Source organism: Hyperolius riggenbachi, chromosome 5 (genome assembly GCF_040937935.1).
Source record: "Hyperolius riggenbachi isolate aHypRig1 chromosome 5, aHypRig1.pri, whole genome shotgun sequence".
NCBI classification, from domain to species: domain Eukaryota; kingdom Metazoa; phylum Chordata; class Amphibia; order Anura; family Hyperoliidae; genus Hyperolius; species Hyperolius riggenbachi.
Window position 1 is genome coordinate 93,881,357 of NC_090650.1, and position 20,566 is coordinate 93,901,922.

At 45.3% G+C, this 20,566-nt stretch overlaps 1 protein-coding gene across 3 annotated transcripts in view; it reads right to left on the reverse strand.

Annotated features, from left to right (window-relative positions):
* Positions 1–19,633, reverse strand: part of HYCC1 (hyccin PI4KA lipid kinase complex subunit 1) — a 161,092-nt gene extending 141,459 nt beyond the window's left edge. For all 3 annotated transcript variants that reach the window (XM_068236002.1, XM_068236004.1, XM_068236003.1), the window contains exon 1: positions 19,404–19,633. The gene's annotated coding sequence lies outside the window, so the exon portion shown is untranslated. The remainder of the gene's footprint in view (positions 1–19,403) is intronic.
* Positions 19,634–20,566: the final 933 nt, after the last annotated feature.

Consider the following 20,566-nt stretch of genomic DNA (forward strand, 5'->3'; position numbering starts at 1 on the left):
GAGGAAAAAAAAAATCATAATTTGGTAGAATTAGCATAAATGATGATTAAACTAACCAAGGATGCATCATGTATGGATTTCCAAAGCACAGATAGGTCTACAGCAATGGCACTGATGTGTTTCATGTCAAGTTTTCCTCTTGATTGCATAAGTGCATAATTGGCTGATTCAGCTTTCACACTCCCAGTCAAAACAGCCTCTGTTTGGGATGACTGTGCAGTTCCTCTGTGCTTATATATGTTACGGCCAGAACCCGAAGTTTGGCCACTTCTAGTTCTGGCCGGCCAATGTGCAAAGTGGCCGCTGCGCTGCGGCCAATGTTAGAAATGGATTTATTCCTGTGACATTAATGTATCTTCTGGCCGCAGCGCAGCGGGCAAACGTATAACCACTTAGTTAATTTATTGCAATTAAGCCGGCGGCAATGTAACAATTCAAGCCGCCGGCTTTTTATCTGCCTCTCTCTCTCTCTCCTCTTATGGGCAGCCAGCGGGGGACACGCGTCTCCCCGGGAGTCGTTCGTCGCACCAGGAAAGCAGAGCGGGGAGGCTGCAGACATCGCTTCTGCCAGCACCCGCTCTGCAAGAACGGCAGGATTCCCTGCCGCGACGAGCGACTCCGGGAGGGGGGGGACACACACTCGTGTCCCCGCCGGCTGCCCATAGGAGAGCGAGAGAGGCGGGGGGGGGAGCTCTGAGTCAAGTATAACCCCCAAGCAGCGGGCCTTAGGGCTCATTCACACTATGTGCTGCGCTGTCAGTTTTGAGACAACGCACAAAGTATATGATCTACATAGCAACATGAAAGTCTATAGACTTTCATGTTACCATTCACATTACAGGTGTGTGCTTCCATGCGTTATGATGTTATACGATGTAATGCCTCTGGGAACATCTAATGGCACAACACACACATTTCCTGATGGGTTGGCTGCAGACATCTGCGCTCCTAGCGCACCACAACATTTATTCTGTGCGATGGCCGCACAACGGCAAAGCATTCACAAAATCGCGTTCGTGTATGCGCTCTGTAGTGTAAATGAGCCCTTAGAGGTTGAGGTTATCGGGGTGTTGTCTACAGTTATTGTTGCAATTGGTGAGGGTGTAGATTGTGATGGGGGGGGGGGAAGAAATAATTTCTGTTTAACTCATGTTGAGTTTGAGGAAGCGGGAGGATATGAATGCAGATATGGCACGTCTGGGACTCTGGATAGTAGTGAGGAAAGGTCAGGGGCTGAGAGATAGATTTGGGTATCATCCACACAGAGGGAATACTGGAAACCAAAAGAGTTAATTAGTTGTCCCAGGCCACGAGTGTAGATTGAGAAAAAGAAGTCGCCCTACAACAACAACAACAACAACAACAACAAATAACATTTGTAAAGCGCTTTTCTCCCGTGGGACTCAAAGCGCATAAGCATGGCTCCGACCATCGTGGTACAGGGGAAGAATTTTATAAATCTGGAAATGCCAGGCTAAACAGGTGGCTTTTCAGTCTGGATTTGAATAGCTCCAGGGATGGTGCTGTCTTTACTGGGTGTGGTAGGGAGTTCCAAAGAGTAGGGGCAGCATGACAGAAGGCTCTGTCTCCAGATTTTTTGAGGTGCACTCTGGGAGTGACCAAGTTTATAGAACTTGCTGATCTGAGGTTGTGAGAGGTGTGGTGCAGCTTCAGCAAGTCCTTCATGTATCCAGGGCCCAGATTGTGCAGGGATTTGAATGTCAGCAGTCCAATCTTGAAGAGTATTCTCCATTCTACTGGTAGCCAGTGCAGTGAGCGAAGGATCGGTGTAATGTGACAGTGGCGAGGCTGGTTTGTTAGCAATCTGGCAGCAGCATTCTGCACTAATTGCAGGCGACGCAAGTCTTTTTTGGGGAGGCCAGCATAAAGGGCATTGCAGTAGTCCAGCCGTGATGTGATGAACCTAGAACCGAGCCTTGAGGTACACCAATAGACAATGGGCGTGGGGAGGAATTCGTGTTAGAGAAGGAGACAGTGTAAAAGCGTCCAGAGAGATAAGAGGAGATCCAGGAATGTGCTTGGCCCTCGATTCCTAAAGATGACAGCATCTGGAGAAGCAGAGCATGATCAACCATGTCAAAGGCAGAGAAAAGCTCAAGGAGTATTAGAATGGAGAACTGGCCTTTGGATCTAGCTACCAGTAGGTCATTAGCAACTTTAGTGAGGACAGTTTCAGTGGAATGGTGTGTGCGGAATCCAGATTGAAAGGTGTACCTGAGTTGGCATAAAAAAATACCACCATTGCTGTGTGTGGACCCCGAGCACGGCCGTACGGCACCAGTGTGAGTAATTCTTGAATTAAAAAGAAATAAAAATTGTATTGTGTGTGGCCACCTGAAGAAAGAAAGCCAATCAACCATAGATGTTACCAGTATATACAGCTTTGCATAAAAAGTCACAAAGCCATGAAAGAAACGGAGAGAATTAAACAAAAAAACAAAAAAATTAAAACACAAAGGGAATAATTCTCAACTGTAAATAATAGTCAAGAGGACACAAAGGGTTACAATTTAAACTATGAAACAATATAACTTGTAGGAAGCAAATAATGGTCATAAAATATTAACAAATGGTAGCATAGCACCATCAATAAGGCATACTCAGCTTTCCTTAATCATACATTAAAGTTACACGTGTGGGACAGGAAGATTAGGATATTTAATCATATTTGCACCATTAACACTTCTGTTTCCTCTCGTCTTGAGGCAAAATCTCCTTGGAGACAAACACTGATGTCAAATATTTATCAAATATCTCCAGCGCAGGGAGGGCTGGCTGAAGTGCCAGAATTCCTGCAGCACGAATGTCTGCCTATCGCTCTGCTCAGCCAAGCTGAGCACAAAGCAGATTATAATCTCTTACCTAAACATTTTCCTCAGGGAATCACCCTTACGACCATTATGAGATTACTGCAGGATAACTGTACTTTTTACATATAAACCACACTCCTGTAAAATCCTTAATGCTGAGCTCCAAGCTATGGTTCAAACACCACTAATTAACCCAGCCAAATGTTCACTTAGAAATATATATTCCTTTATAAAGCATTCAAGCACGGGCAGAAAAAACAAAAAAATGTTAATACCGTATAAAATGCTCAGATGTCGCCAAGTGCGTTTTCGGCTTATACATTTCTAAATAACTTCCTCTATGTTTCTTCAATGTCTCAACTATGTACAGATCCAAATCTCCAGACATGACCAGGGCTGTGGAGTCGAAGGAATTTTTGGATACCTGGAGTCAGTGGTTTCCTAAACTGAGGAGTCGGCTTATTTTGGTAACCACTCCAGAGCTCTGTCAGGCAGGGGCAGACCTACCATGATGTCACCTGAATCTACTGCTCTGTGTTTATCATGTAGTCTACATCCTGACCCTGCATTGCAAGCATTTCAATATAATCATACGTGTCTGCTGTAATGAATCTTATCTCAGTCAGCTTGGCGCTATTCTGGTACATTGTTATCTCCCCTTCCACAATTTTCACCGTCACTGATTGACTGAGGGAAGTTCAGTGTGACACAAGGCTGAGAAGGAAAATACACCTCACCCCCCTGCAGAAGCTTCTGAAATACGAGATATGCTGTGCTTACATGCATTTACAAAGCAAGCTATACACTCACCTAAAGGATTATTAGGAACACCATACTAATACGGGTGTTTGACCCCCTTTCGGCTTCAGAACTGCCTTAATTCTACGTGGCACTGATTCAACATGGTGCTGAAAGCATTCTTTAGAAATGTTGGCTCATACTGATAGGATAGCATCTTGCAACTGATGGAGATTTGTGGGATGCGCATCCAGGGCACAAAGCTCCCGTTCAATCACATCTCAAAGATGCTGTATTGGGTTGAGATCTGGTGACTGTGGGGGCCATTTTAGTACAGTGAACTCATTGGCCTCAATTCACTAAGCTTATCTCCTGTCTTTAAGGCTTCTTGCACACCAAGACGTTGCATTAGGTGCCACGTTAAGGTCGCATAACGTGCACCTAACACAACGTATGGTGCTGCAAGAGCCGACGGTAGAGTGAGCCGCGTTAGGCGGCTCGAGTCCTATAATGTCTCCCAGAGTGGCGCTGATTGGCCAGCGGGACCACGTGATGCGGAGCGAGACACTCCGCATCACGTGGTCCCGCCGGCCAATCAGCGCCCGCCAGTGCAGTGAATATTAAGTAGCCATGTGCGCGGCTACTGTAGCTGGCTCTCCCCGCCTCCTCTCCGCCCCCCACTGCGCATGTGCAAACAGTCTAACGCGGCTATAGCCGCTCCAACGCCGTAGCATGCTGCACTTTGCACAGAACGTGCAGCGTTACATGGAACGCAACGTGGGCTGTGTGAACAGCCCACTTGTGTTACATTGCTGTGCGTTGGGGGAGCGTTACAGGCGCACTAACGTGCGCCTGTAACGTCTTGGTGTGTAAACAGCCTGAAGGGAAGGTTCAAGCAAAATAAAAAAAATGAGTTTCACTTACCTGGGGCTTCTACCATCCCCATGCAGCCATCCTGCACCCTCGTAGTCACTCACTGCTGCTCCAGTCCCCCGCTGGCAGCTTGCTGACCTCGGAGGTCGGCGGGACGCATTGCGTACATTTTTATGCATTCCCGCTACTGCAGGAGCATTAACATATATTTTTACGCGTTACTGGTTCAATGCGTACATTTTTACGCATTGAACCAGTAATGCGTAAAAATGTATGTGTTAATGTTCCTGCACTAGCGGGAATGCGTAAAAATGTATGCAATGCGTCCCGCCAACCTCCGAGGTCGGCAAGCTGCCAGTGGGGGACTGGAGCAGCAGTGAGTGACTACGAGGGCACAGGATGGCTGCTTGGGGCTGGTAGAAGCCCCAGGTAAGTGAAACTCATATTTTTATTTTGCTTGGACATTCCCTTTAATAACTCTTCTAGAGTTGTTACCATGGTGATAAGGCATGTAGTATTCAGGAAACAAAAGTTAACTCTTCCGTCTTTAAGTTAACTCTTCAATCCTTAAAATAACTCCAGAGTTAAAGACAGGCTGTTTATTAACTGCATGTGAAAATAACTACAGAGGAGGTAAATTAACTACAGAAGAGGTAACTTAAAGAGAATCTGTATTGTTAAAATCGCACAAAAGTAAACATACCAGTGCGTTAGGGGACATCTCCTATTACCCTCTGTCACAATTTAGCCGCTCCTCACTGCATTAAAAGTGGTTAAAAACAGTTTTAAAAAGTTTGTTTATAAACAAACAAAATGGCCGCCAAAACAGGAAGTAGGTTGATGTACAGTATGTCCACACATAGAAAATACATCCATACACAAGCAGGCTGTTTACAGCCTTCCTTTTGAATCTCAAGAGATCATTTGTGTGTTTCTTTCTCCCTGCAGTTCTCATGCACTGAAGCTTCAGACTGCTCTTTTTTTCTCCTGCAAACAGCTTTGCCCTTGTCTGTAATTCCTCAGTATGTGAAAGCCCAGCCAGCTCAGAGGATGATTTATCCAGCTTGTAAAAGATAAGAGAGAAGAGAGAAGCTGCTCTAATCTAAATAATACACAGGCAGTGTACATAGAGGGGCCTGGAAGGGGGAATTCATAGCAGAACCACAACACTGAAGAACTTGGCAGCCTTCCAGACACAGGCTGACAAGTCTGACAAGGGAAAGATACATTGATTTATTACAGAGACTGTGATAGCAGAAAGTGCTGCAGTAAGCCAGAACACATTAGAATAGCTTTTGGAACTTGTAGGATGATAAAAAACAGGATGCAATTTTTGTTACGGAGTCTCTTTAAGGAATGAAGAGATAAAATAACTCTCACTGTGTGGAGGTAAGTTTTCTCTTGCCTTATCTCCAGCATGATCTTAGTGAATTGAGGCCATTGTCATGTTCAAGAAACCAAATTTGAAATGTTTCGAGCTTTGTGACATGGTACATTATCCTGCTAGAAGTAGCCATCAGAGGATGGGTACATGGTGGTCATGAAGGGATGGACATGATCAGAAACAATGCTCAGGTAGCCCGTGGCATTTAAACGATACCCAATTGGCATTGAGGTGCCTAAAGTGTGCCAAGAAAACATCCCCCACACCATTACCATCAACAAGGCATGATGGATCAATGTTTTCATTCTGTTTACGCCAAATTCTGACTATCAAGACTCATCAGACCAGGAAACATTTTTCCAGTCTTCACTGGCCAATTTTGGTGAGCTTGTGCAAACATAGCCTCTTTTTCCTATTTGTAGTGGAGATGAGTGGTACCCAGTGGGGCCTTCTGCTGTTGTAGCTCATCCGCCTCAAGGTTGTGCAGCTTCACAAATGCTTTGCTGCATACCTCGGCTGTAACGAGTGGTTATTTCAGTCAATGTTGCTCTTCTTTCAGCTTGAATCAGTCGGCCCATTCTCCTCTGACCTCTAGCATCAACAAGGCATTTTCGCCCACAGAACTGCCACATACTGGATGTTTTTCCCTTTTCATACCATTCCTTGTACACCCTAGAAATGGTTGTGCGTGAAAATCCCAGTAACTGAGCACATTGTGAAATACTCAGACCGGCCCATCTGGCACAAACAACCTTGTCACGCTCAAAATTGATTAAATCGCCTTTCTTTCCCATTCTGACATTCAGTTTGAAGTTAAAGAGAACCCGAGGTGGGATTTACTTATGCTAGTGGGGCACAGAGGCTGGTTGTGCACACTAACACCAGCCTCAGTTGCCCCATGGTGTGCCTCCAGGACCCCGCTGCGCGCCGCTATACCCCCCACAGTGCTGGCAACACGCAGCGTGTCGCCAGCACAATGTTTACCTAAGCGCTGTCTGTCAGCGCCGCTCCCCCGCCTCGGCGCTACCCGCCCGCTGATAGGAGGGAGGTGACGCGGGCGGGTAGAGCCGATGCGGAGGAGCGGCGCTGACTGACAGCGCTTAGGTAAACATTGTGCTGGCGACGCGCTGCGTGTCGCCAGCACTGCGGGGGCTATAGCGGTGCGCAGGGGGGACATGGAGGCACACCATGGGGCAACAGAGGCTGGTCTTAGTGTGCACAACCAGCCTCTGTGCCCCAGTAACATAATATTAAAATCCCACCTCGGGTTCTCTTTAAGGAGATTGTCTTGACCAGGATCACACCCCTAAATGCATTGAAGCAACTGCCAAGTGACTGGTCGATTAGATAATTGCATTAATGAGCAATTGAACAGGTGTTCCTAATAATCTTTGTGTATATGACTGTGCGCTTTCTAGTACAGAGCTCAGTGAGAAGGAGGGCTGGCAATGCATACACCATTTTAGGCAGGAGGAGAAAAAGAGTAAGGGAAAAAATTACATTAAAATTGACTTTAGTCAGCAGCAGTAAAGATGGAAAATGCCTGGAACAGTTTTCATTTACTATATACAATTCACTGAAATCAAAACATGAACAGTATAATTCATACTCTATAATAAAACCCTACTGTCTCTGCATCCCAAGTCCCTGTGTGTGTCCCACATGCGCTCTGCGCATGTGCATAGACGCAGAGACATTCAGGGAGAGTGACGGGAAATGTGCAGGGACAGACCTAGCCCGTTTTTAAACAGGCTTAGGTCCACTAGTATGGGGTGTGTGTGTGTGTGTGTGTGTGTGTGTGTGTGTGTGTGTGTGTGTGTGTGTGTGTGTGTGTGTGTGTGTGTGTGTGTGTGTGTGTGTGTGTGTGTGTGTGTGTGTGTGTGTGTGTGTGTGTGTGTGTGTGTGTGTGTGTGTGTGTGTGTGTGTGTGTGTGTGTGTGTGTGTGTGTGTGTGTGTGTGTGTGTGTGTCACGGCTATTGGATCTGGTGGTAGCCTAAGATCAAAGTGTTTTAAATAACACCTTATAGTAATTAACCACTTTACCCCCGCGCGTACGTATTTCTCTGCCCCTTTTTCCATCCTTTAAAAACCAGGGACGGAGAAACACGTACTTTCCGCGTTCCCGACGCTGCCCGCGCTCCCGCTCGTAAACACGCCGCCCGCCGCTAGTAAAACCGCCGCCGCCCGCCCAGAGATCAATGAACGGGAAAATCCATTCCCGTTCGTTGATCTAAGCCCCGCAATGATCAGCTGCTCTCCTATGGGCAGCGCGATCATTGTGAGAAAAAACTCACGTGTCCAGCCTCCTTATTCTTCCTCCAAGCTTCCGGAAGGAAGCTTGGAGGTCGCATTAAAACAAAAAGTTACTGTGGCCATCTTGTGGCCAAATAGTAAACTACACCCTACACATTTTTCACATACAAATAAATGACTTTTACACATAAAATTAACTCATTACCTCCCACACTCCCCATTTTTTTTTTTTTTTTGTAATTAAAAAAAAATTAAAAAATTTACAATTAAAAAAAATACATAAATAGTTACCTTAGGGACTGAACTTTTTAAATATTTATGTCAAGAGGGTATAACACTGTTACTTTATAAACTATGGGCTTGTAATTAGGGATGGACGCAAAACTGAAAAAAATGCACCTTTATTTCCAAATAAAATATTGGCGCCAAACATTGTGATAGGGACATAATATAAATGGTTTTATAACCGGGACAAAAGGGCAAATACGTTTCAAGGGTTTTAATTACAGTAGCATGCATTATTTTAAAAACTATAATGGCCGAAAACTGAAAAATATTTTTTTCCCCACATTTTTCCTATTTTCCCATTAAAACACATTTAGAAAAAAATAATTCTTGGCATAATGTCCCACCTAAAGAAAGCCTAATTGGTGGCGAAAAAAACAAGATATAGTTCATTTCATTGCGATAAGTAATAATAAAGTTATAGACGAATGAATGGAAGGAGCGCTGAAAGGTGAAAATTGCTCTGGTGGTCAGGGGGTAAAACCCCTCAGTGGCGAAGTGGTTAAAGCAGTTAGCAGAGCTGTTTTGTCTGTTTCAGTAAGCAGTGTTTTCTGGCATTTTACATATAGTGACCCAAGGGAGAGATATCTCCCATTTACATCTCTGCACCCTCTCCCTTCTCCCAGCCTGATCAGTGACTGGAGGAAAAAAAAAAATCATAATTTGGTAGAATTAGCATAAATGATGATTAAACTAACCAAGGATGCATCATGTATGGATTTCCAAAGCACATATAGGTCTACAGCAATGGCACTGATGTGTTTCATGTCAGGTTTTCCTCTTGATTGCATAAGTGCATAATTGGCTGATTCAGCTTTCACACTCCCAGTCAAAACAGCCTCTGTTTGGGATGACTGTGCAGTTCCTCTGTGCTTATATACATACAACATAGTAAGCTAATTAAAATGTTTAAAATGTTAAATTAAAATGTTGCTTTAATCCTAAATGTGACTAGCTAAATTGAAGAAGCCGCTTAGCAAAAGTGGTTATTCATACTCTATATAAAACCCTACTGTCTCTGCATCCCAAGTCCCTGTGTGTGTCCCACGCATGTGCATAGACGCAGAGACATTGAGGGAGAGTGACGGGAAATGTGCAGGGACAGACCTAGCCCCTTTTTAAACAGGCGCAGGTCCACTAATGGGGGGGTATGGGTGTGTGTGTGTGTGTGTGTGTGTGTGTGTGTGTGTGTGTGTGTGTGTGTGTGTGTGTGTGTGTGTGTGTGTGTGTGTGTGTGTGTGTGTGTGTGTGTGTGTGTGTGTGTGTGTGTGTGTGTGTGTGTGTGTGTGTGTGTGTGTGTGTGTGTGTGTGTGTGTGTGTGTGTGTGTGTGTGTGTGTGTGTGTGTGTGTGTGTGTGTGTTTTCCTGGGATCAAATGGCTGTCCCTGCAGCTTTAAAAAGAGAGCTGTGGAAATAGGTTGCTTGTGATGAAACGGCAAACAATTCACACAAATTGTTGGCTAAATGAAGATGCAAGTACACAATAGCTTATATCCAACATGTACATAGTGATCCTGAGCTAACAAATCGCCAATACTCCCGCTAACCCTCCACCCCGTGACCTCAACCCTTTCACTTTTTCTGTGTGATACACAAATAACACAGCTCCTATACTCTGCACATCTGTGTGGGTGTAACCAGTGCATTGGCCAGAACCACTGAATCTACTCAGCCCAGCCAGTTCCTTTCCTATTGCTCATGTGTGAATAATCATCCGTGAAAGCGCGATCTGCTTCCAGAGGCAACTGTCAGCCAGTCACAATGGACTCTCCCAGCAGAAAGGCACAGAAGGAATCAGCTGCTGCAGGAAATCTGCCTCATCTGTCACTGAATAAAACCAAACAATGGAACTGTACCAAGCCAGATATCCCAAGAGGGCCTTTCAACTCTATAAACTGTCCTAAAGAAATGAACAAGTCGCTAATGGGACGCACTGCTCTATCAACACGCACAGAGCATGGCCTCCGGGTGACCCTGACACTGTGCGAAGAAATTCATTTTAGTCAAAATGCTGGACGCCTATCCAAAGCAGGACGCGCCTACTTTTCCATGCAGTCTTGGCCTCCATTCAGCCAGCAAAATTGCACTTTGTAATCATGGCTTGGTACAGCCAGATCGGATATTTAGCTATTGATTACATTCTTGCCTTGCTTAACCATTTCCTAAGGGAAGGAATGTACTTAGAGTAGAACAGGGTTTGCTTTTAATATATTCTGGTAGTTTATTAATAATGTGTAAGACTATCACTCAGGGTCATCTACTAAAATAAATGTGAGTAGTTTTTTTCCCCCCTCAGTCCATCACTGGAAGTTTGACTTCAAGGGAGAACTTCTTGCAAAAATATGAAGTTTTTATAAATAAAATGACTGCAGAAAATATTAAAAAGTAGACTTATCATAATAAAACAATCACACTGTCTCTCTGCAAAAGCTTTCAGATGAAGTTCAGCCAAGTCTGGTTGTGCTGTTAGGCAATTTCCACAGGCATTCAGTATAACAAAAGACCATAAATGGATGTTCCAATATAAAAGAAAACTGCGCCCTTCTTCCAAAGTCTCTTGTAATTAGAACACGGTGGTGTAACAAAATGCTGCCTCTTCCCATGACCACTACCATAATGATGGGGGCTACCTTTGTTCGGTTTGGCAGTTGCAGACAACTGCTTCAGAACAATGATTTCACAAGGGTTCAGGCCATACAAGAAGAAGCTGCATGAGAAATCTCCCCTCCAGCACTGTTAAAGGGGCACTGCCGAGTACAGATGATTTCTACATTACCAATTGGCAACAGCAACTTCTTTTTATCTGCCATGCAAGGTAATATTTCAGTGTAACTTAACTTGCCTCTGTCAGATTAATCTCTTCTCTCCGTGTGCTGCTTGTCACGTGCCTGCAGAATGCTGGTAACGGTTTGTTCAGAGGCATTAACATGCTACTACAACAAGTGGATTGAAGACCTTGTATAAAGATATACTGATAATAAATGCTTAAAGGCCTCGATTCATCAAGACTTATCGAATCAATTACTGACAGCTTGGTAAAATACCGAACTCGATAAGTTGATTTCAGGATTCCTCAAAGTTATCTACAGCTGTTAGTGATCATTCGGTAATGATGCGATAAAACGGAAGAAAGTGCCATTGGAAATGAAAGTGGGCGTGGTTTAGCATTAAATTTAGTTATCTTCTTCACTGCTCTGTCGTTATTCCTGTCAGATCATTGCTGACAGAGAAGATGGAGCCATTTGAAGTGGTTATGTATCAGATGAGAGTGATTCAAAGGCGTAGAAGGGCAAAAATGCTAAGGCTTAGCATTTTAGTAAGGGGGCTTTTAGGACCATTGTAGCCCCTTACACACTCCAATGAGTTCTGGGTCACCATGAACTTGCTGGTTAGTCTGTACCTCTCTGTGTTACAAGCCCTACTTCATAGAGCCAAATTAATCCATGCCATGTGTGACGAACATTACGGAAAGTCGTGCGTAATCGCCAATGACTTGCGTAATGGTCCAGCCCCAGTACTGTCAGTCCAGTGTTCTCCCCAGGGTCTTTTAGCCGGGTGCTCCACCCGGCTAGTTTTGGTGAGCACCCGGTTGTCATCGGCTCACCTTCTCCTATGCTATAAGCAGAATTGTGCTCGGAAGCACCAGCCCTGCATTCTCTCATATTGCCCCACCCGGCTACTTTTTCATGCCACCCAGCAGAAAAAAAATTTCTAGGGAGAACACTGCAGTCCTGTGTAGATTAAAACAAATGTCATTCCTTTCGCTCTCTTCCCAATGAAAGCAAAAACCCCTCACCCATTCCCCCAGTGTCCTGATAACACGTAGAGGAAATTCACACGTGGCTCGACCTCCTGCGGAGAACCATTTCCTGCCACAGCCCTCTCCCAAAAAGTCAGCTCGAACTGGCAGAGATAAGGAATCCCCGCCAAAATCATACAATTAAAGAGAACTTTTATGTATTTGTAATTCAAAATAGGCTTGTCACAGAAAGACAAAAAATACATTTTCTGGTACCCATAAATCAGTTCTATCATTCACCTGAATTACAGGTTTCCAACTGTCAGAGGTCAGTCGGGAAACTGCAGTTACATTTTTTGGCTCTTAAATCTGGGGGCGGCAACCTTGCTGCCAGGCGATAACCCCGCCTTCCCTCCACCTAGTTTAGAGGTAATCCAGCCCCAATTCTAAGATTGTATAAATATGGGGCCAGCAGAGCCCACCTTTGTCCATCATTTCATCTGCTGAAGAAGAGCTTGGAGCATGTGTTCAAGGAGGACCAAACTCATGCTGTGTTTCCCAGGACTCTTAACATTAATGCCTACTTTAAACTGGACTCTTTTTCTTCATTCTAATGTCAGCCGTAACTAAGTAAGAACTTTCTAATGTAACGATTGTGGAATTATCTCCGTGGTCAGCGCACAAGATATGCGCTGACACTGCGGAAGTCCTCCACAAGCGTATAAAAACGACAGAACCCAGCTTTGGTGCAATGCACCTGTAGAGGGGAATTCCCACCGGCAGATGGAGCTGTGGAGTGCAGAGGAATAAAGCCTCTGTACTGCCACAGATGCCAGATAGGAATTGTACGAGGGGAAGCAATACAGGGCTAGATAGCCCCTAGTGGGAAAGAGTGAGCACAGAGACAGAATGTATGTGTGTCCACCAATCTAGTCGCCACCTGGCGACGGTGAACACACAACAGCGGAAACCACGTGGGAACGCAATCGCAAGAGTGGCGATTGCCAACAGTGGCACAAGACCGAGTAGAGACAGAGCACAAGTGTAGCGAGAAAGACACAGCAAACAACAATGATCAGAACGCCTAAGGAAAATAACAAACGCACTCGCTAAGCACAGTGACCGCACGAAAAGCGCAACAGAGACAAAACGCGCCAACCCTAACTAACCAATGTAACATGAAAATGAATAGAGAACGCAAACGCTTGCTAAACGGTTACCTCACCGAGCCTAAAGCAAGCGTTCGTTCCAGACAAGACAGACAGAAGTAGTAACCAGTAGCAACCGCAGCTCTGGCCTACACTCCCAGACAGAGTACAGAAGGAACCACCGCCACTACCGCTAGGGCGGATGCGATCCAGACAGACAGAACGATTTCCTGTTGACCGCCACTGGCGACAAGACAATCGCAAAGGAAAGACAGAACGATTCGCTACCGCCAACCGCTGGCGACAGCGCAATCGCAAGAACAAGACACGACAGAATAGGCAGTACAAATATACACAATCCTGACTGCACTAAACAGGAATGCAAGGAGCACTCCCAAAGGGTATCTACTCTAAGCTAGCAATAATAGCCAACAATGAGCAGAGGGCTGAGACTCCAGGCAAGTTAGCAGGAACAAACCATCATGACCAGCAGGGAATTCTGGGAGCAAAAGGCATTTATACTGCAAGCCATCAAAGGAAGCAGCTAAGCAATTTGAATGACAAGTAGATGCATATTCCTCACCAGCAAAGCAACTCTGAAACTTGCAGAGTGAAGACAGGTCTCCTTTCCAGGGACCTGCAGAACTCAGACCCACAAAATGGTCAAAAAGCTGTCTGTCTGTGCAGACAGCAGAGCGGATCATTACATCTAATTTTATCCCTTTTACTTTTAGCTATGGGTCTGTGTTAATCTGTGTAAATGTATGTAATGCAACTTTGTTATAAAAACGTTTAAAAATCGTTATGGTTACAATCTGTTCTGAATATACACAAACGTACCTATTCTGAAAACGCTACTAGTATAATTACAGTAGCGGGCTGTGTAACCCGTTTGGTGGCAGATCTTTGAATTGTATGTGTGTGGTGAATCCTTTGGCGTCTCTACACTCCCTCCGTGAGTCAGTTCATCAAATTGCGAAGTCAGGTTACGCTTCGTGATGAGCAAAATGACCGTGTGAGAGGATTTCTGACTCTGATCGATTGACCCCGTCCGCAGACCGGCCCTTGCGGTCTGTGACACCATGCACTGATGAGGATCAAACAATCCGAAACAGTCTGTATGCATGTTGGATTATTATGGCTTGTACAAATTAACAAGCTGACACATCATTGCATTCCAGCGGTTCTGGAGGTGTGTTTAGCTTCTAAGGGTAACAACGGTAATTTGCATATATTCAGCAGTGATGCACTGGGAGACATCTCAAGCTCACTCCAACCTGAATTATCGCAAATTCTTTCTGTTTTAAAGGGACACTTAAGTCAAACAAAAAAAATGAGTTTTACTCACCTGGGGCTTCCAATAGCCCCCTGCAGCTGTCCGGTGCCCTCGCTGTCTCCCTCCGATCCTCCTGGCCCCGCTGGTAGCCACTTCCTGTTTCGGTGACAGGAGCTGACAGGCTGGGGACGCGAGTGATTCTTCGCGTTCCTGGCCACAATAGCGCCATCTATGCTGCTATAGCATATATCATATACCATATAGCAGCATAGAGGGCGCTAATGTGTCTGGGAACGCGAAGAATCACTCGCGTCCCCAGCCTGTCAGCTCCTGTCACCGAAACAGGAAGTGGCTGCCGGCGGGGCCAGGAGGATCGGAGGGAGACGGCGAGGGTACCGGACAGCTGCAGGGGGCTATTCAAAGCCCTAGGTGAGTAAAACTCATTTTTTTTGTTTGACTTAAGTGTCCCTTTAAGAAAGCAAACTTGTTTTTCTTGTTGATATATGATCATTCTCCAGTTTACCTGACTCTTATTTGGTACACACAAAGGAAGTTGCAGGGCATGCTGGGTTGTCCTTTTTTGCTTCTCTACTTTCTTCTCAGACTTAAAAACACTCTGAAGCGAGAATAAATCTCGCTTCAGAGCTCATAGTTAGCAGGGGCATGTGTGCCCCTGCTAAACCGCCGCTATCGCGACGCTAAACGGTGGTCCCTTCACCCCCAAACCCCCCACTGCAACACTTGGTCGCAGACTTGGTCGCTCCTGGAGGCAGGGCTAACGGCTGCAGCCCTGCCTCCAGTCGCGTCTATCAGCGGCGCATCGCCGCCTCTCCCCCGCCCCTCTCAGTGAAGGAAGACAGAGGGGCGGGGGAGAGGCGGAGATACGCGCTGACAGACGTGCATGGGGCAGGGCTGCGGCGGTTAGCCCTGCCCCAACCAGGAAGCGCTCCCCCGCTGCACCGAGGGGATTTGGGGGTGAAGGGACCCACGTTAAGCAGCGCGATAGCGGCGGTTTAGCAGGGGCACACATGTACCTGCTATCTATGAGGTCTGAAGCGAGATTTATTCTCGCTTCAAACTCTATTTAACTAATTCAGCCTGATTGGCTGAAGCTACTTTCCCTCCTGTTTTTCCCTCCCACACCACTTTTCCTCTCTGATTGGCCAATATTTCTCATGCTGTGACAATGCACTTTCTGTAGTGGAGGGCGGGCAATCCTTACACAATCAGGCAGAAGTGAGTAAGGGATGAAATGACATCAGGATTGGCTTCAAAATAGCCACAGCTAAAATGAGACATGCCAAGAAAGATTCTCTCTTCTTTTTACTGCAGAAAAATCACTAAAATCAAAAACGTGGACAGTGCAATACATATGCTAAGTAGAGGAAGTATTTATCTACTTATATATGTGAGGGGGGGGGGGGAGGGTTCTGAGATAGTATGGCTGACAGCTCCTCTTATACATACATACATACATACATACATACATACATACATATACATATATATATATACACACACAATTCAAACCCTTGTACTCATTCTAAAAAGAACTCAGCAGAGGAGGCCATTTGGGGACACCTTAGCGGAAAATCTAGCGTGAGTACAGAGACCTTTGAGAGCACTGATCCTCTCCTTACCGCACCCATTGGAAGCTATTCCATCATGCACCACACAGTCATCTCTCCTCCACTCCTTTAGCAAACAGACTGCATCCCTTGGCTGAATGTGCTTGTTTCCCTGCAGTGCCCCCCACAGGACTAAACTCAGTCCTGACAGCTGACACTGATGGTGCGCAAGTGCGGAGTCAAGGAGTTGCAGTAATGTTGGGGTACCTGGAGATAAACGTCGGAGTTGGATGGTTTTTGTACCGACTCCACAGCCCTGATGGTTTGTGTTCATGCACATTGGCATAAATATATGACATAAAAAGGCCCCCTTGTTGTGACCATGTTTAGATCATACAGCAAAAGCAGAGACAGTATGAAATGTACCTTAAACATTAATAAGGAAAGGCTATTCTTTGGAAAAACAACATTACATTAGTAAGAGCTTTTAAAATCACAAGCGCTTAGAAAAGCAATGCTAGTGGGTTTCAGGCCTTATACGTTTTTCACTGTCTCCAGCACTAGTCAGACCACACACTTATCTGGTCACCAATTCCATTTTCACAGATTAGTGCAACATGCATGTTCGATCACCTTGTACACACGTGCATATTAATACACCAAGACATCACCAAGACATTCTGGGAAAACCAACAAAAACTGCATTTGGCCATGAATCTCATCTGCAGTAAATATCCAATTTGCCAACACCTTAGAAATTTGCAGCTAGGTTACTATAATTACAATTGCTAGTTACTATAATTAAAAAAAAACAAAATTCTTCCATCCTGCATTTGAGTATTGGCCACTTAAATTACTTCTATCACAAGTAAGCCTAAAAATGATGTAAATGGTAGACAGCCAAATAGTGTTAAGTTCTCTATGGGAGAACTTAAATTATCCTGTACTGTACCAAAATACAGTATGAAGGTACGCACTATGAGACTTAGATTACATGACAGGTTCAATAATTAACACAAAATCCTTTAAAATCGTGTGTGTGTGTGTGTTGTGTGGTGTGTGTAAAATTCAGCATACAAACAATGGCATGCTCAATATTCTTCTGAAATCTGATCAATATCGAGTGGTGCAAGGTGGTAACATGATTGATTTTCAATAAGGAGAATGTTGATTGTGCCACATGTCATGTCAGACATACATCTCCTAATGTATGCCTAGCTCATCACTGATCTACTACAAATACAATGGCTACATCTTGTATAACAGTATTTGTTGTGGTCTGTCTGCAACTTTTCTCCTCCTGTGCCCCCAATCCACAGCAATAGTTTGGCACACATCTGTGATGCACACATCTGTGATGGCAAAACAAAAAAAAACCCAAATAAAGGAGATGCACCTGTAGAAATGAGTTTGGGGGCACTTCTTTGGAACAAGCTGCAGAAAGGTGGTTCAGAATTTAAGCTGCCAAGCGACAGAGATTTCTGGTACAATGCCAGCTTTGTGCAGAGCACTGTGTGACATATTTGATAAATGTCCCCCTACATATCACACTGCTCTTGTACAGTGGAATGTCAACCTGTTCACACACTGCCACACACAAAAGTTGCTTGTTACGAGAAGTGGACTAAAAGAAATGCCCATTTGTCACTTTCTCTGAAACTATAAACCAAAATGTGATGCTTTTCCACAGGAAAGTAACTACACGACTGGCATCACATTTGTATTTCAAGCTGCTGCAAAGGCACGGATGTGACAGCAGAAACCAAGATCCATCATCAAGTCCCTGACTAAAGTATGCCAAAAGAAGTCAATGATTAAAGTGGACCTAAACTCTTGTAAAGGACAGAAGGAAAACATAGACAAATGCATCTCGTTTGTAATTAGAGATTTTAGCCTGTCTAATCCCCAATCAGCTGTGACTAATCACAAGTGTAATTTGATTTTGCAGCTGTGTCAGCTCAGGGATCTCAGCAGAGCAGCTAATTTGTAAAAACCAGGATGTTAACCCTATTTCTGCTTCCATGCAAGTAGAAAGTAAACACACTGCAGATTTACTGCAGGATTTGTATCAGCTGTTACAAAGAAATGTTTTTCTTTAAAGGTTATTGTGCTGCTTATCTTTTAGAGCAGAGAGGAAGTTCTGAGTTCAGTTCTGCTTTAAGTAGGTGGAATCATTCTTTAGTTAAAAACTCAACTCCTGTTTGTATCAGACACGTGTCCATGGTTCTGCAGCACAAAGAAATACAGAAAAGATTCAAATACTTGTTAAGCTGGCCACTAATGATCCAATGTTTTTCATCCAATATTGCCACTTCTATGTAATATAAGGTAACTACCTAAATTATCCATTCTATATTTTCAGTCAGTTTACCCTTCTACTACATAGATTTGCTAAAATTGGATGATAAAGATTGTATCGTTAGTGGCTACCTTTATAGTCTATCCAGTGGTTAAACCATGACAATTGGGTCATCAACTCTGGAGAAAAGGACAAAGTGGAAATACTTGTAGTACAAAACTCAAATATTACGTCAATGTACAGCTGCCAAAAATTAGATCATATAATGCCATTGCAGCCAATTCAGCAATGTTCCATTGCAGCCAATTCAGCAATGTTATGATGCGGTACCATGAAAATCAACTGGGAAAAAGAAAAACAAATTTTGGCTTTGTTAACTCTGGTCTCTCCCGAGATCCCAAGATGCTAATTGACATCCTGTTGTCAATGGGGACCTAGCAGGATGCCCATGGTGAACTGTGGTTTCTTTTACAACATTGTTAACAGTGTAATTAAACTGTCATAATGAAGATTAGGTTTCCTGTCATGTCTGGGCGTTCCAAATGACAGGATCCTTATACAAGTGCTGCTTGTTGTAACTACAGCCCATCCCCATCAAACAAAAACACACATCACATCAAGAGACAGCTTCAGTGTAGAGATGGAAGGAAGCACACAAGCTGTGAATTCCAGTACATCAACCACCTCACTGGCATTCACCACCACACAGAGGGTAGTGGCAGCTCCACATGCAGCCCCTTCCTGAGCACAGCAAGCTGCAGCCACAATGCCCAGACCACACACACCAGTCTGTACAAGAGAAGCCAATGTAAAACACATGTGTCCCCAAGTCACCCTGTAGTAGCTGGCAGTGCTCAGTGTGACACAGACAGTCCAGCTGCGGGTTGTCCCCCTGTCTGCTGAGCACAAAGGCTGGGATGGATGATGGAGTTTGGGGATGGTGTGAGCTGGGTGGGATACACGGGGAGCGCAGGGCACTGACAGCGATCTGGAAGGAAGAAAGTACTCACACGCGGCGGGGGAGCTCCCTCTCTGGACGGGCCGGTTCCGATTGGCACAAGAAAGTTTGCGAGCATTTGGAAGGAAGTGATCCTCCCTCGCTGACGGACTCGCCCAACACGGAGTGCCAAAGGCAAGAGCAGCGCGAATAGGGAAAAGCCGAACCGTCAGCAACACTCGCAGGCAGCCCAGACTCGCAGCACACACTGGCGGAGACTCAGCCTCCCGCACCCTCTCTCCCTCCTCCTGTCTCCCAGCTGTCAATCAGCCCGCATCACGTGACCCGCAGCGCTCTCCAAACCACGAGTTCCGATGAGCGGGGTTCAGCCATTCGGCGACGTCACATGAACACACCCCCAGTCTGGGGAGAAGCGCGGACTGCAAGCTTGTAGTGCTTGTCACCAGTGCGGCGACTGTGGCTAGTACTGCCTGTCTGCCAGGACTGATGCCAGGAGATCTGAGGCTCTGTCTGTTGTCACCAGTGTTGAGGCAGTGACCGTGCACTGTACTGGTCAAGAGCCTCTCTTGCCTGCGACTACTTCGACTGACTTCTGTCTCTATCCGAGAGGTCAGGCTGTGCCTGTCACCAGTCCTGAGTCTGGTTGCGACTGACTGACTACTGTCCCTCTAGCCAGGAGGTCTGACTCTGAGGCTCTGCCTGTCACCAATGCTGAGCTGGGTGCTGCAACTGACTGTTGTCTCAATCTCTGCCTGTCATTGTCACCAGTCCTGAGACTGTGGCCGCGACTGACTGACTACTGTCTCTAGCCGTAGGTCTGAGGCTCTGCTTGTCGGTGCGACTGAGTGACTACTGTCTCTCTAGCCAGGAAGTCTGAGGCTTCTTTCACATTTGAGAATGCGTGCAAGAGCCGTTCTCCTTTATTGGCCTGCAGCGTGTCGTCGGGATGTTGCGGTGCGACCCAATCAGCAGCGGTAGTTATTAATTCACCCAACGGGAAAACGCCGGCTCCAAACAATTAAAAGTCGAACCGCAATGCAACAAAACGCAGCGTCGGATATGAAAGGCCTATGGACTTTCATTTTACCTTGGTTTGCGTTAAAAATGCAGAAAACTGGCTCAGACGTGAAAGAGCCCTGATGCTCTACCTGTCACAAATGCTGAGATGGGTGCTGCAACTGTCTTGACTGTTGTCTCAATCTCTGCCTGTTATTG